The sequence below is a fragment of the Symphalangus syndactylus genome, chromosome 2 (assembly GCF_028878055.3).
Source record: "Symphalangus syndactylus isolate Jambi chromosome 2, NHGRI_mSymSyn1-v2.1_pri, whole genome shotgun sequence".
In the NCBI taxonomy this organism is placed as follows: domain Eukaryota; kingdom Metazoa; phylum Chordata; class Mammalia; order Primates; family Hylobatidae; genus Symphalangus; species Symphalangus syndactylus.
The window spans coordinates 39,481,879-39,494,384 of NC_072424.2; the positions used below are offsets into that span (position 1 = coordinate 39,481,879).

The 12,506-nt window shown below is 39.3% G+C and overlaps 1 protein-coding gene across 3 annotated transcripts in view; it reads left to right on the forward strand.

Moving 5' to 3' along the window:
- Positions 1-12,506, forward strand: part of HPSE2 (heparanase 2 (inactive)) — a 772,172-nt gene that overhangs the window by 89,713 nt on the left and 669,953 nt on the right. The gene's annotated exons all lie outside the window — the stretch shown is intronic.

Below are 12,506 nucleotides of genomic sequence, written 5' to 3' on the forward strand. Positions count from 1 at the left end.
AGTTACCTCCATTTTCTTGAGATCACATAAGGCAGACCTACGTTATAGTGATCCAAATAAACTTTAACAAGTCAAAAGTATGTGTTTTCCCTTGTTTACGAATATTAAAAAAATAAAAAATGAATTGTCTGACAGGCTATGAACATCTCACACTTATTTTTGTAAGCTCTAAGTTAGGAAAACTTTAACTTTTTTTTTTACAGACTTCTTGGCATGTCACCAGGAATTGCTGAGTGGCAACCAAATTGTTTTGCTTTTAGAAAAGCACAAGACTCTTCCAGCTTTTCATCTTGTACCTGGTGAAAAACCCAACAGCATGAGATGAAAGCCAGACTTAAATGTGGCTTTGGTGAGCAGAAAAGGGGATTATGGATTTCATAAGTACAGGCCCTGTTTTTTGCTCTTTGATAGGTTATTAAGAAGGGAAAACTTAAAAGTGATTTATGGCCAATGCATGTATTTCCCTAAATTGGTTAGTGAAATTGGGTTTAAGTTTAGATGTTTGGGAAGAGCATACACGTTTCTTCAGGTTTTTTTTAGTCAACCTCATATGTGTGTGTGTGTGTGTGTATAAATACGTGTGTGTGTGTAGTATTTTCCAATTCAGTGAGTGGAAATGAAGTATTTTTATTCCATCTTTATTCTAATATTTTTAGGCACTTATTAGAGGGGTCAGACCTTGTGTTCTTTAATGTGGTATAGAAAGGGCTTAGGGTAATTCTAACCCTAAACTGAGGCTCCAGAGTATGGCTTGAAGGCATATTATCTTTGAAAACACAAGTGTTCTATTGAGTTTAGTGGAATCTTTTCTAATTCTCAGTAACATAATCCCTTTGGATGTTTATTCGCAGTTCAAACTGTTGGAATCAACATTGTCAACTTTTACCCTGACAACTTGCTTACTTTCTACTAAACAAACTTACCCTAGAGAAGAGCCTCTTTCCTGCTCTCACTTCTCCTAAGCTGCTTCAGAGTCCTCAGGCATTTTCCACATTTTTCACCCAAATGCCTGTGCAGAGGTGGTACCTTGCTGCAGACAGAGCATTTTGCATGTCCTCATTTATTTACATGAAAGTTCAAAAGGTTTTGATTCCAGGTGTTGGGAAGAGATGGAGCCATTTCAGTTTAGCACCAATGGTAAAACTATTTTAATTTCCTCTAACTAAGTCTTTGATTTTACACAGTGTGGTTTTCTAATTGTTATGAAGTTTGATCCTTGATTTCTTGTATAAATCTTGAGAACATGGTCTCCAGACAGCTAAACATAATATTTAAACATAACTAAACTAACTTTTATAAATATTTCCCTTTTCAGTGATGAATGTATATTGGTAAGGAGGGCGAGGTTGAAGGGGCAGGGACCTCTCAAATGAAGTGACTTTCTTTACCAACACATTCAGAACACATACTCCAGGATTTCTTTCTGTGTAAGTCTGGCATAACACTTGAAATATCTGCAATGAAAGTATTTATGTGGGAACACAATGAGGAAACTGGGCCTCTGCAATCTCAGAAAGAGATCACTTTTTACATCCTTCTCCTCTACCCACCAGTTATTTATAGAATTTCATGTGTATGGGTGTATAGTAATTGTTTTCTGGTCAGTTACTGGTATATTCTTTATTTTAAAAATGAGACAACTAAGATATCAGTATAGTAACAAAAATTAAGTGATTCAAGTGTCAGATGGTTAAGAGCATGTTAGAAATGATAGTTGTTGAGTTCCACCTCATAAGCAAGTCCTCATTCTTTGATGAGGACTTTACCTGATGTGACTGTCAACTGTTGATGAGAGAGGCATGCCTTCATATTCTACATTACAGCTAATGATCCCTGTTAAACAGCCACTCATTTACTCCAGGTAAGGGCAAATTGTATTCTAGCTTTGAAGGTCTTTTAACCATTTAATAAAAGAAAACAACTCTACAATTGTTAGTGATAGCCCAGTTAATGGAAATAATAAAAACTAATACAATGTATATACTTTGTTGAAGTATTCCTTATTACATTGTATTTGTAGAAAAGTAGATTCTTTTAATATATTTTTGCATAGTTTTAAACTTGTCTTAATGTTTTCATGTCAGTGGTTTATATGATACTGGAAATAATGTTAGCCTCACCTAGCCTAGAGGGTTTTTAAAGTAAACTCTAAGGTTACAGGGAGATGATGGAGTAATTCCAGTAGAGCATCAGTGATGGAACTGTTTTAAATGGTGATGAGTCATGTACTGCACTTTTCCCACTGACTCACCTATGAGGGCGTATATGTTTGTCCTGCAGTTTCTTGAGCTGTAGAGTGTTGTTATTGTGCATGTCACTCAAGGAGTGGCTAATGAGAGGGAGAATTGGGTGGGAGACTTTAAAAAAAGAACAGGAATCAGATGTGTTCTTTGTGCTCTTATGATTCCTAATATAACAATGCTCTATAAATTTGTTGAAAATGTTCTTCTGTGTACATAAAGAATGAATTCATTAGAAGACTATTTTTTTTTGAGACAGAGTCTCGCTCTGTCACCCAGGCTGGAGTGCAGTGGCACAATCTCGGCTCACTGCAAGCTCCGCCTCCTGGGTGCAAGCCATTCTTCTGCCTCAGCCTCCGGAGTAGCTGGGACCAGAGGCAAATGCCACCACACCCGGCTAATTTTTGTATTTTTAGTAGAGATGGGGTTTCACCATATTGGCTAGGCTGGTCTCAAACTCCTGACCTCGTGATCCGCCCACCTTGGCCTCCCAAAGTGCTGGGATTACAGGCGTGAGCCACGGCACCCAGCCAGAAGACTACTTTTTAGGTATAATATTGACATGTATTAAATAACTTTTATGGGTTCGAATTCAGTTGTCTCCCTTAACCTTGCTCCCTCCCCTTGAGGTATAAATTGAACTTTTGAGGTAGATCCTTGTGCTGTAATCAAATGAAAAACATAAAAGTTAAGTCAACCTTATGGTGAAATAACATTTCTAGGATTTTGTTTAGAACATAAACTCCTAGAAGGCAAGGAATATCATATGTGTGCAGCATTCTGGATTGCATGTAAAGCATAGTGAATGAGCCTGAAATGAGGTCAGATTTCTAAAAATTTATTTGTGTTGTGAAAGTCATCTAGTCAACCATCTGTATCCAGACAGCTTGAAACTGTAGCCATTATAGATGGATGGCATTACACGAGACACTTTCTAACATTCCTTTATGAGGGTTCTTGTCATGTGTTGGCTGCCGTTTTTGGTTTTCTACCTCTTCATTCAGTCATTAGACTCCAAACTGGACGGAGATTCCAATGGTTGGCTTTATAGTGTTACCGTGGCAAATAAATTAAGCAAAAGAGACTTCCACTTCCAGTTGTGGCCCATTCTGTTAACTTCAATTGAGCAAAAGTGTGCAAATCAATGAAACAAGGACTGTTCTTTCAGTTAGCACAAACCATAATTATCTGGGGACTATTGCTACTTTATCAAAGTAAAATGATGTTTAAAAAATCACCTTGAAAAAGTGATTATGTAGCATTGTGTGTTATTTATTTGCATGTTTATTAAAATACTATAAAGTGATATGGATTATATCACCATTATTTTACTTTGTCTGATAAAGTTGGAAGCAAATGCCAGGGGGATAAAACCTGGTATTAAATAGTCTGCGATCCAGGAGTTTGGGTTGTGCTGTACATCCAATCACACCCACCTGGGTGCATATTGATACACAAGTGTATTTTCCTACAAAGCAGAAAGTAAATGAAGTAGATGGTTCCTTGTCTCCTGACACTAATGTAAAATGTGACTCTTCTAGAGGGCTAAAGATTGTGTCACATGTATGTATATATATATATCCTAAACTTTCTAGGGAAATTTTTCTGTATAAAAATGTATAGACTAGCCCCTGCAATGGTGAAAGACATGTTTTACAACTAGCTGATAAATGAAATCCTTGTATTCGTGCCTTATAAGTAATAAATATAGTAAACATCATAACTATTCAAGCACACTTGATGGGATTTTTAGTGTAATTTTGAAGTAACACATACATATATTTAACCTCTCTTTTCAGTTTTAGTTTTATGTTTATTCATTAATTTTTATTATTTATTTATTTAAAATGTCAACAGCTTTAGGGGTACAAGTGGTTTTTGGTTTTATGGATGAATTGTATAGTGATGAATTCTGAGATTTTAGTGCACCCATCACTTGAGTAGTGTACATTCTACCCAATATCTAGTTTTTTGTCCTTCTCCTTTCTCCACCTTCTGCTTCTGAGTCTCCAGTGTCCATTATACCACTCTGTATGCCTTTGCAAACCCATAGCTTAGCTCTCTCTTATAAGTGAGAATCTACATTATTTGGTTTTCCATTCCTGAGTTACTGCACTTAGAGTAACGGACTCCAGCTCCGTGGAAGTTGCTGAAAAAGACATCATTTTATTCTTTGTTATGGCTGAGTAGTATTTCATGGTATATATGTCCCATTTTCTTTATCCACTCATTGATTGATGAGCCCTTAGGGTGGTTCCAAATCTTTACAATTATAAATTGTGCTGCAATAAACATACATGTGAAGGTGTCTTTTTGATACAGTGGCTTCTTTTCCTTTAGGTAGATACCCAGTAGTGGGATTGTTGGATTGCATACATTCAGCCTCTTTTTAAAAAATGATTATACTTTAAGGTCTGGGGTACATGTGCAGAACATGCGGTTTTGTTACATAGTTATACACGTGCCATAGTGGCTTGCTGCACCCATCAACCTATCACCTACATTAGGTATTTCTCCTAATGCTATCTCTCCCCTAGCCCCCCATCCCCCAAAAGGCCATGTCCATGTGTTGTCATTGTTCAACTCCCACTTATGAGTGAGAATGTGGGGTGTTTGGTTTTCTGTTCTTGTAATAGTTTTCTGAGAATGATGGTTTCCAGCTTCATCCATGTCCCTGCAAAGGACATGAACTCATCATTTTTTTATGGCTGCATAGTATTCCATGGTGTATATGTGCCATATTTTCTTAATCCAGTCTATTATTGATGGACAGTTGGGTTGATTCCAAGTCTTTGCTATTGTAAACAGTGCCGCAATAAACGTATGTGTGCATGTGTCTTTATAGTAGAATGATTTATAATCCTTTGAGTATATACCCAGTAATGGGATTGCTGGGTCAAATGGTATTTCTGGTTCTAGATCCTTGAGCAATTGCCACACTGTCTTCTACAATGGTTGAACTAATTTACACTCCCACCAACAGTGTAAAAGCATTCCTATTTCTCCACATTCTCTCCAGCATTTCTTGTTTCCTGACTTTTCAATGATCACGATTCTAACTGGCATGAGATGGTATCTCATTGTGGTTTTGATTTGCATTTCTCTAATGACCAGTGATGATGAGCATTTTTTCGTATGTCTGTTAGCTGCATAAATGTCTTCTTTTGAGAAGTGTCTGTTCGTATTCTTTGCCTACTTTTTGATGGGGTTGTTTGTTTTTTTCTTGTAAATTTGTTTAAGTTCTTTGTAGATTCTGGATATTAGCCCTTTGTCAGATGGATAGATTGCAAAAATTTTCTCCCATTCTGTAGGTTGCCTGTTCACTCTGATGGTAGTTTCTTTTGCTGTGCAGAAGTTCTTTAGTTTAGTTGGATCCCATTTGTCAATTTTGGCTTTTGTTGCCATTGCTTTTGGTGTTTTAGACATGAAGTCTTTGCCCATGCCTACATCCTGAATGGTATTGCCCAGGTTTTCTTCTAGGATTTTTAAGGTCCCAGGTCTTACATTCAAGTATTTGATTCATCTTGAGTTGATTTTTGTATAAGGTGTAAGTAAGTGGTCCAGTTTCAGTTTTATTCATATGGCTAGCCAGTTTTCCCAACAACATTTATTAAATAGGGAATCTTTTCCCCATTGCTTGTTTGTGTCAGGTTTGTTAAAGATCAGATAGTTGTAGATGTGTGGTGTTATTTCTGAGGCTTCTGTTCTGTTCCATTGGTCTATATATCTGTTTTGGTACTAGTACCATGCCGTTTTGGTTATTGTAGCCTTGTAGTATAATTTGAAGTCAGGTAGCATGATGCCTCCAGCTTTGTTCTTCTTGCCCAGGATTGTCTTAGCCCTGTGGGCTCTTTTTTGGTTTCATATGAAGTTTAAAGTAGTTTTTTCCAATTCTGTGAAGAAAGTCATTGGTAGCTTGATGGGGATATAGCATTGAATCTATAAATTACTTTGGGCAGTATGGCCATTTTCACAATATTGATTCTTCCTATCCATAAGCATGGAATGTTTTTCCATTTGTTTGTGTCCTCTTTTATTTCATTGAGCAGTGGTTTGTCATTCTCCTTGAAGAGGTCCTTCACATCCCTTGTAAGTTGGATTCCTAGGTATTTTATTCTCTTAGTAGCTATTGTGAATGGGAGTTCACTCATGATTTGTCTGTTTGTCTATTATTGGTGTATAGGAATGCTTGTGATTTTTGCATATTGATTTTGTATCCTGAGACCTTGCTGAATTTGCTTATCAGCTTAAGGAGATTTTGGGCTGAGACGATGGGGTTTTCTAAATATACAATCATGTCATCTGCAAACAGAGACAATTTGACTTCCTCTCTTCCTATTTGAATACCTTTATTTCTTTCTTTTGCCTGATTGCCCTAGCCAGAACTTCCAATAGTATGTTGAGTAGGAGTGGTTAGAGAGGGCATCCTTGTCTTTTGCTGGTTTTCAAAGGGAATGCTTCTAGTTTTTGCCCATTCAGTATGATATTGGTTGTGGATTTGTCATAAGTAGCTCTTATTATTTTGAGATATGTTCCATCAATACCCAGTTTATTGAGAGATTTTAGCATGAAGGGTGTTGAATTTTGTCAAAGGCCTTTTCTGCATCTACTGAGATAATCATGTGGTTTTTGTCTTTGGTTCTGTTCATGTGGTGGATTACTTTATTGATTTGTGTATGTTGAACCAGCCTTGCATCCCAGGGATGAAGCCGACTTGATCACGGTGGATAAGCTTTTTGATGTGCTGCTGGATTCGGTTTGCCAGTATTTTATTGAGGATTTTTGCATTGATGTTCATCAGGGATATTGGCCTGAAATTTTCTTTTTATGTTGTGTCTCTGCCAGGTTTTGGTATCAGAATGATGCTGGGCTCATAAAATGAGTTAGGGAGGATTCCCTCTTTTTCTGTTGTTTGGAATAGTTTCAGAAGGAATGGTACCTGTTCCTCTTTGTACCTCTGTTAGAATTCGGCTGTGAATCTGTCTGGTCCTCAACTTTTTTTTTGGTTGGTAGGCTATTAATTACTGCTTCAATTTCTGAACTCGTTATTGGTTTTTTCAGAGATTCGACTTCTTCCTGGTTTAGACTTGGGAGGGTATATGTGTCTAGGAATTTATCCATTTCTTCTAGATTTTCTAGTTTATTTGTGTAGAGGTATTTATAATATTCTCTGATGGTAGTTCATATTTCTGTGGGATCGGTGGTGATATCCCCTATATCATTTTTTATTGTGCCTATTTGATTCTTCTCTCTTTTCTTCTTTATTAGTCTGGGTGGTGGTCTGTCTATTTTGTTGATCTTTTCAAAAAACAGCTCCTGGATTCATTGATTTTTTGAAGGGTTTTTCATGTCTCTATCTCCCTCAGTTCTGCTCTGATCTGTTATTACTTGTCTTCTGCTAGATTTTGAATTTGTTTGCTGTTGCTTCTCTAATTCTTTTAATTTTTATGTTAAAATTCAAAGAATTAAATGTTAAAAGAATTTAAAAATTCTTTTAATTTTTTCTCTTTCCTGCTTTCTCTTGTGGGCATTTAGTGCTATAAATTTCTCTGTACACACTGCTTTAAATGTGTCCCAGAGATTCTGGTATGTTGTGTCTTCATTCTCATTGGTTTCAAAGAACATCTTTACTTCTGCCTTCATTTAGTTATTTACCCAGTAGTCATTCAGGAGCAGGTTGTTTAGCTTCCATGTAGTTGTGCAATTTGAGTGAGTTTCTTAATCCTGAGTTGTAGTTTGATTGCACTGTGGTCTGAGAGACTGTTTGTTATGATTTCTGTTCTTTTGCATCTGCTGAGGTGTGTTTTACTTCCAATTATGTGGTCAATTTTAGAATAAGTGCAATGTGGTGCTGAGAAGGATGTATAATCTGTTGATTTGGGGTGGAGAGTTCTGGAGATGTCTATTAGGTCTTCTTGGCCCAGAGCTGAATTCAAGTCCTGAATATCTTTGTTAATTTTCTGTCTCATTGATCTGTCTAATATTGACAGTGGGGTGTTAAAGTCTCCCACTATTATTGTGTGGGGGTCTACATCTCTTTGTAGGTCTCTAAGAACTTGCTTTATAAATCTGAGTGCTCCTGTATTGGGTGCATATATATTTAGGATAGTTAGCTCTTCTTGCTGCATTGATCCCTTTACCATTATGTAATGCTCTTCTTTGTCTCTTTTGATCTTTGTTGGTTTAAAGTCTGTTTTATCAGAGATTAACATCGCAACTCCTGTTTTTTTTTTTTTTTTTGCTTTCCATTTGCTTGGTAAATATTCCTCCATCCGTTTATTTTGAGCCTATGTGTGTCTTTGCATGTGAGCTGGGTCTCCTGAATACAGCACACTGATGGATCTTGACTCTTTATCCAATTTGCCAGTCTGTGTCTTTTAATTGGGGCATTTAGTTAATATTGTTATGTGTGAATTTGATCCTGTCATTATGATGCTAGCTGGTTGTTTTGCCCATTAGTTGATGCAGTTTCTTCATAGTGTCGATGCTCTTACAATTTGGTATGTTTTTGCAGTGTCTGGTACCAGTTGTTCCTTTCCATGTTTAGTGTTTCCTTCAGGAGCTCTTGTAAGGCAGGCCTGGTGGTGACAAAATCTCTCATCATTTACTTGTCTGTAAAGGATTTTATTTCTCCTTCACTTATGAAACTTAGTTTGGCTGGATATGAAATTCTGGGTTGAAAATTCTTTTCTTTAAGAATGTTGAATATTGGCCCCCACTCTCTTCTGGCTTGTAGAGTTTCTGCAGAGAGATCCACTGTGAGTCTGATGGGCTTCCCTTTGTGGGTAACCCGACCTTTCTCTCTGTCTGCGCTTAACATTTTTTCCTGCATTTCAACCTTGGTGAATCTGACGATTATGTGTCTTAGGGTTGCTCTTCTCAAGGAATGTCTTTGTGGTGTTCTCTGCATTTCCTGATTTTGAATGTTGTCCTGTCTTGCTAGGTTGGGGAAGTTCTCCTGCATAATATCCTGAAGAGTGTTTTCCAACTTGGCTCCATTCTCACCGTCACTTTCGGATACACCAATCAGATGTAGATTTGGTCTTTTCACATAGTCCCATATTTCTTGGAGGCTTTTTCCATCCCTTTTTATTCTTTTTTCTCTAATCTTGTCTTCTCTATTTCATTAAGTTGATCTTCAATTACTGATATCCTTTCTTTTGCTTGATTGATTTGGCTATTGAAACTTGTGTATGCTTCACGAAATTCTTGTGCTGTGTTTTTAAGCTCCATCAGGTCATTTATGTTCCTTTCTAAGCTGATTATTCTAGTTAGCAATTCGTCTAACCTTTTTTCAAGGTTCTTAGCTTCCTTACATGGGGTTAGAACATGCTTCTTTAGCTCAGAGGAGTTTGCTGTTACCCACCTTCTGAAGCCTACTTCTGTCAATTTGTCAAACTCATTCTCCATCCAGTTTTATTCCCTTGCTGCAGAGGAGTTGTGATCCTTTGGAGGAGAAGAAGCATTCTGGGTTTTGGAATGTTCAGCCTTTTTGCACTGGTTTCTCCTCATCTTTGTGGATTTATCTACCTGTGGTCTTTGATGTTGGTGACCTTCGGATGGGGTCTTTGAGTGGATGTGCTATTCTTTTCTATGTGTTAGTGTTCTTTCTGACAGTCAGGCCCCTCTGCTGCTGGTCTGCTGGAGTTTGCTGGAGGCCCACTCCTGACCGTGTTTGCCTGAGTATCACCAGCAGAGGCTGCAGAACAGCAAAGATTGCTGTCTGATCTTTCCTCTGGAAGCTTCTTCCCAGAGGGGAACCTGCCAAATGCCAACCAGAGCTCTCCTGTATGAGGTGTCAGCCCCTACTGGGAGGTGTCTCCCAGTCAGGATACATAGAGGTCAGGGACCCACTTGAGAAGGCAGTCTGACCCTTAGCAGAGCTCGAATGCTGTGCTGGGAGGTCTGCTGCTCTCTTCAGAGCCATCAGGCAGGGACATTTAAGTTTGCTGAAACTGCGCCCACAGCTGCCCCTTTCCCCAGGTGCTCTGTCCCAGGGAGATGGGGGTTTTATCTATAAGTCCCTGACTGGGGCTGCTGCCTTTTTTTCAGAGATGCCCTGCCCAGAGAAGGGAAATCTGGCAGTCTGGCCACAGCAGCCATGCTGAGCTGCAGTGGGCTCTGCCCAGTTTGAACTTTTCAGAGGCTTTGTTTACACTATGAGCATAAAACCACCTACTCAAGCTTCAACAATGGTAGACGCCCCTCACCTCACCAAGCTCGTGCATCCCAGGTCAATCTCAGACTGCTGCTGTGCTGGCAGTGAGATTTTCAAGCCAGTGGATCTTGGTTTGCTGGGCTCCGTAGGGGTGGGACCCGCTGAGCCAGACCATTTGGCTCCCTGGCTTCAGCACCCCTTTCAATGGCAGTGAACAGTTCTGTCTCGCTGGCGTTTCAGGCTCCACTGGAGTATGGAAAAAAATAACTCCTGCAGCGAATTCGGTGTCTGCCCAAATGGCCGCCCAGTTTTGTGCTTGAAACTTAGGGCCCTGGTGGGGGAGGGACCAGAGGGAATCTCCTGGTTTGCAGGTGTTGAAAACCGTGGGACAAGTGCAGTGTCTGTGCCTGAGTTCCTGAGGCTCAGTCCCTCATGGCTTCCCTTGGGTGGAGGAGAAAATTCCCTGACCCCTTCTGCTTCCTGGGTGAGGTGATGCCCCACCCTCCTTCATCTTGCTCTCCATGGGCTGCACCTACTATCCAACCAGACCCAATGAGATGAACCAGGTACCTCAGTTGGAAATGCAGAAATCACCTGCCTTCTGCATTGATCTTTCTGGGAGATGCAGACGGGAGCTGCTCCTATTCGGCCATCTTGCCAGCAATCCCCTATTCAGCCTCTTTTAAATGATTCTTGTGATTCTGGATTTCAGGCTTCTTGAATCAATATCAAAGAGTTCATTTTTTACATTTTATTAATTTTATTTCAGTAGTTTTTGGGGAACAGGTGGTTTTTGGTTACATGCATAAATTCTTTACTGGTAATTTTCTTTCTCCTCTCCTCTCCTCTCCTCTCCTCTCCTCTCCTCTCCTCTCCTCTCCTCTCCTCTCCTCTCCTCTCCCTCTCCTCTCCCTCTCCTCTCCCTCTCCTCTCCTCTCCCTCTCCTCTCCCTCTCCTCTCCCTCTCCTCTCCCTCTCCTCTCCCTCTCCCTCTCCCCTCCCCTCCCCTCCCCTCTCCTCTCCTCTCCTCTTCTTTCTTCTTTTTTTTTTTTTTGAGATGGAAATTCTCTCTTGTTGCCCAGGCTGGAGTGCAATGGCACAATCTTGGCTCTCTGCAACCTCTGCCTCTCAGGTTCAAGTGATTCTCCTGCTTCAGCCTCCTGAGTAGCTGGGATTACAAGCCTGTGCCATCACATCTGGTTAATGTTTAAATTTTTAGTAGAGATGGGGTTTCATCATGTTGACCAGGCTAATCTTGAACTCCTGCCCTCAGGTGATCCTCCTGCCTCAGCCTCCCAAAGTGCTGGAATTACAGACATGAGCCACTGTACCCAGCCTTTAGTTGTGATTTCTGAGATTTTGGTGCACTCATCACCCAAGCAGTGTACACTGTAATCAGTGTAGCATCTTTTATCCCTCTCCAACTCTGAGTCTCCAAAGTCCATTGTATCATTCTTATGCCTTTGCATCCTCATAACTTAGTTCCCACTTATGAGTGAGAACATATGATGTTTGGTTTTCCAATCCCTGAGTTACTTCACTTACAATAATGGTCTCCAGTTCCATCCAGGTTGCTGCGAATGGTCTTATTTCTTTCCTTTTTATGGCTGAGTAGTATTCCATGGTGTGTGTGGGTGTTTGTTTCTGTATATGTATATATACATATATATACACATATATAAATATATATACACATATAAATATATATCACATTTTCTTGTTGGTTGTTGAGCATTTAGTCTAGTTCTGTATTTTTGCAATTGCAAATTGTGCTGCTATAAAATGCATGTGCAAGTGTGTTTTTCAAATAATGACTTCCTTTCCTCTGGGTAGATACCCAGTAGTGGGATTGCTGGATCAAATGGTAGTTCTGCTTTTAGTTCTTTAAGGAATCTTCATACTGTTTTCCATAGTGGTTGTGTTTTTCCTGTTCAGTATGATGTTCACTGTGAGTTTGTCATAGATGGCTTTTATTACATTGAGGTATGTCCCTTCTATGTTGATTTTGCTGAGGGTGTTTTAATCATAAAGGAATGCTGGATTTCCCCAAATGCTTTTTCTGTACCTATTGAGATGATCATATGATTTTTATTTTTAATTCTGTTTATA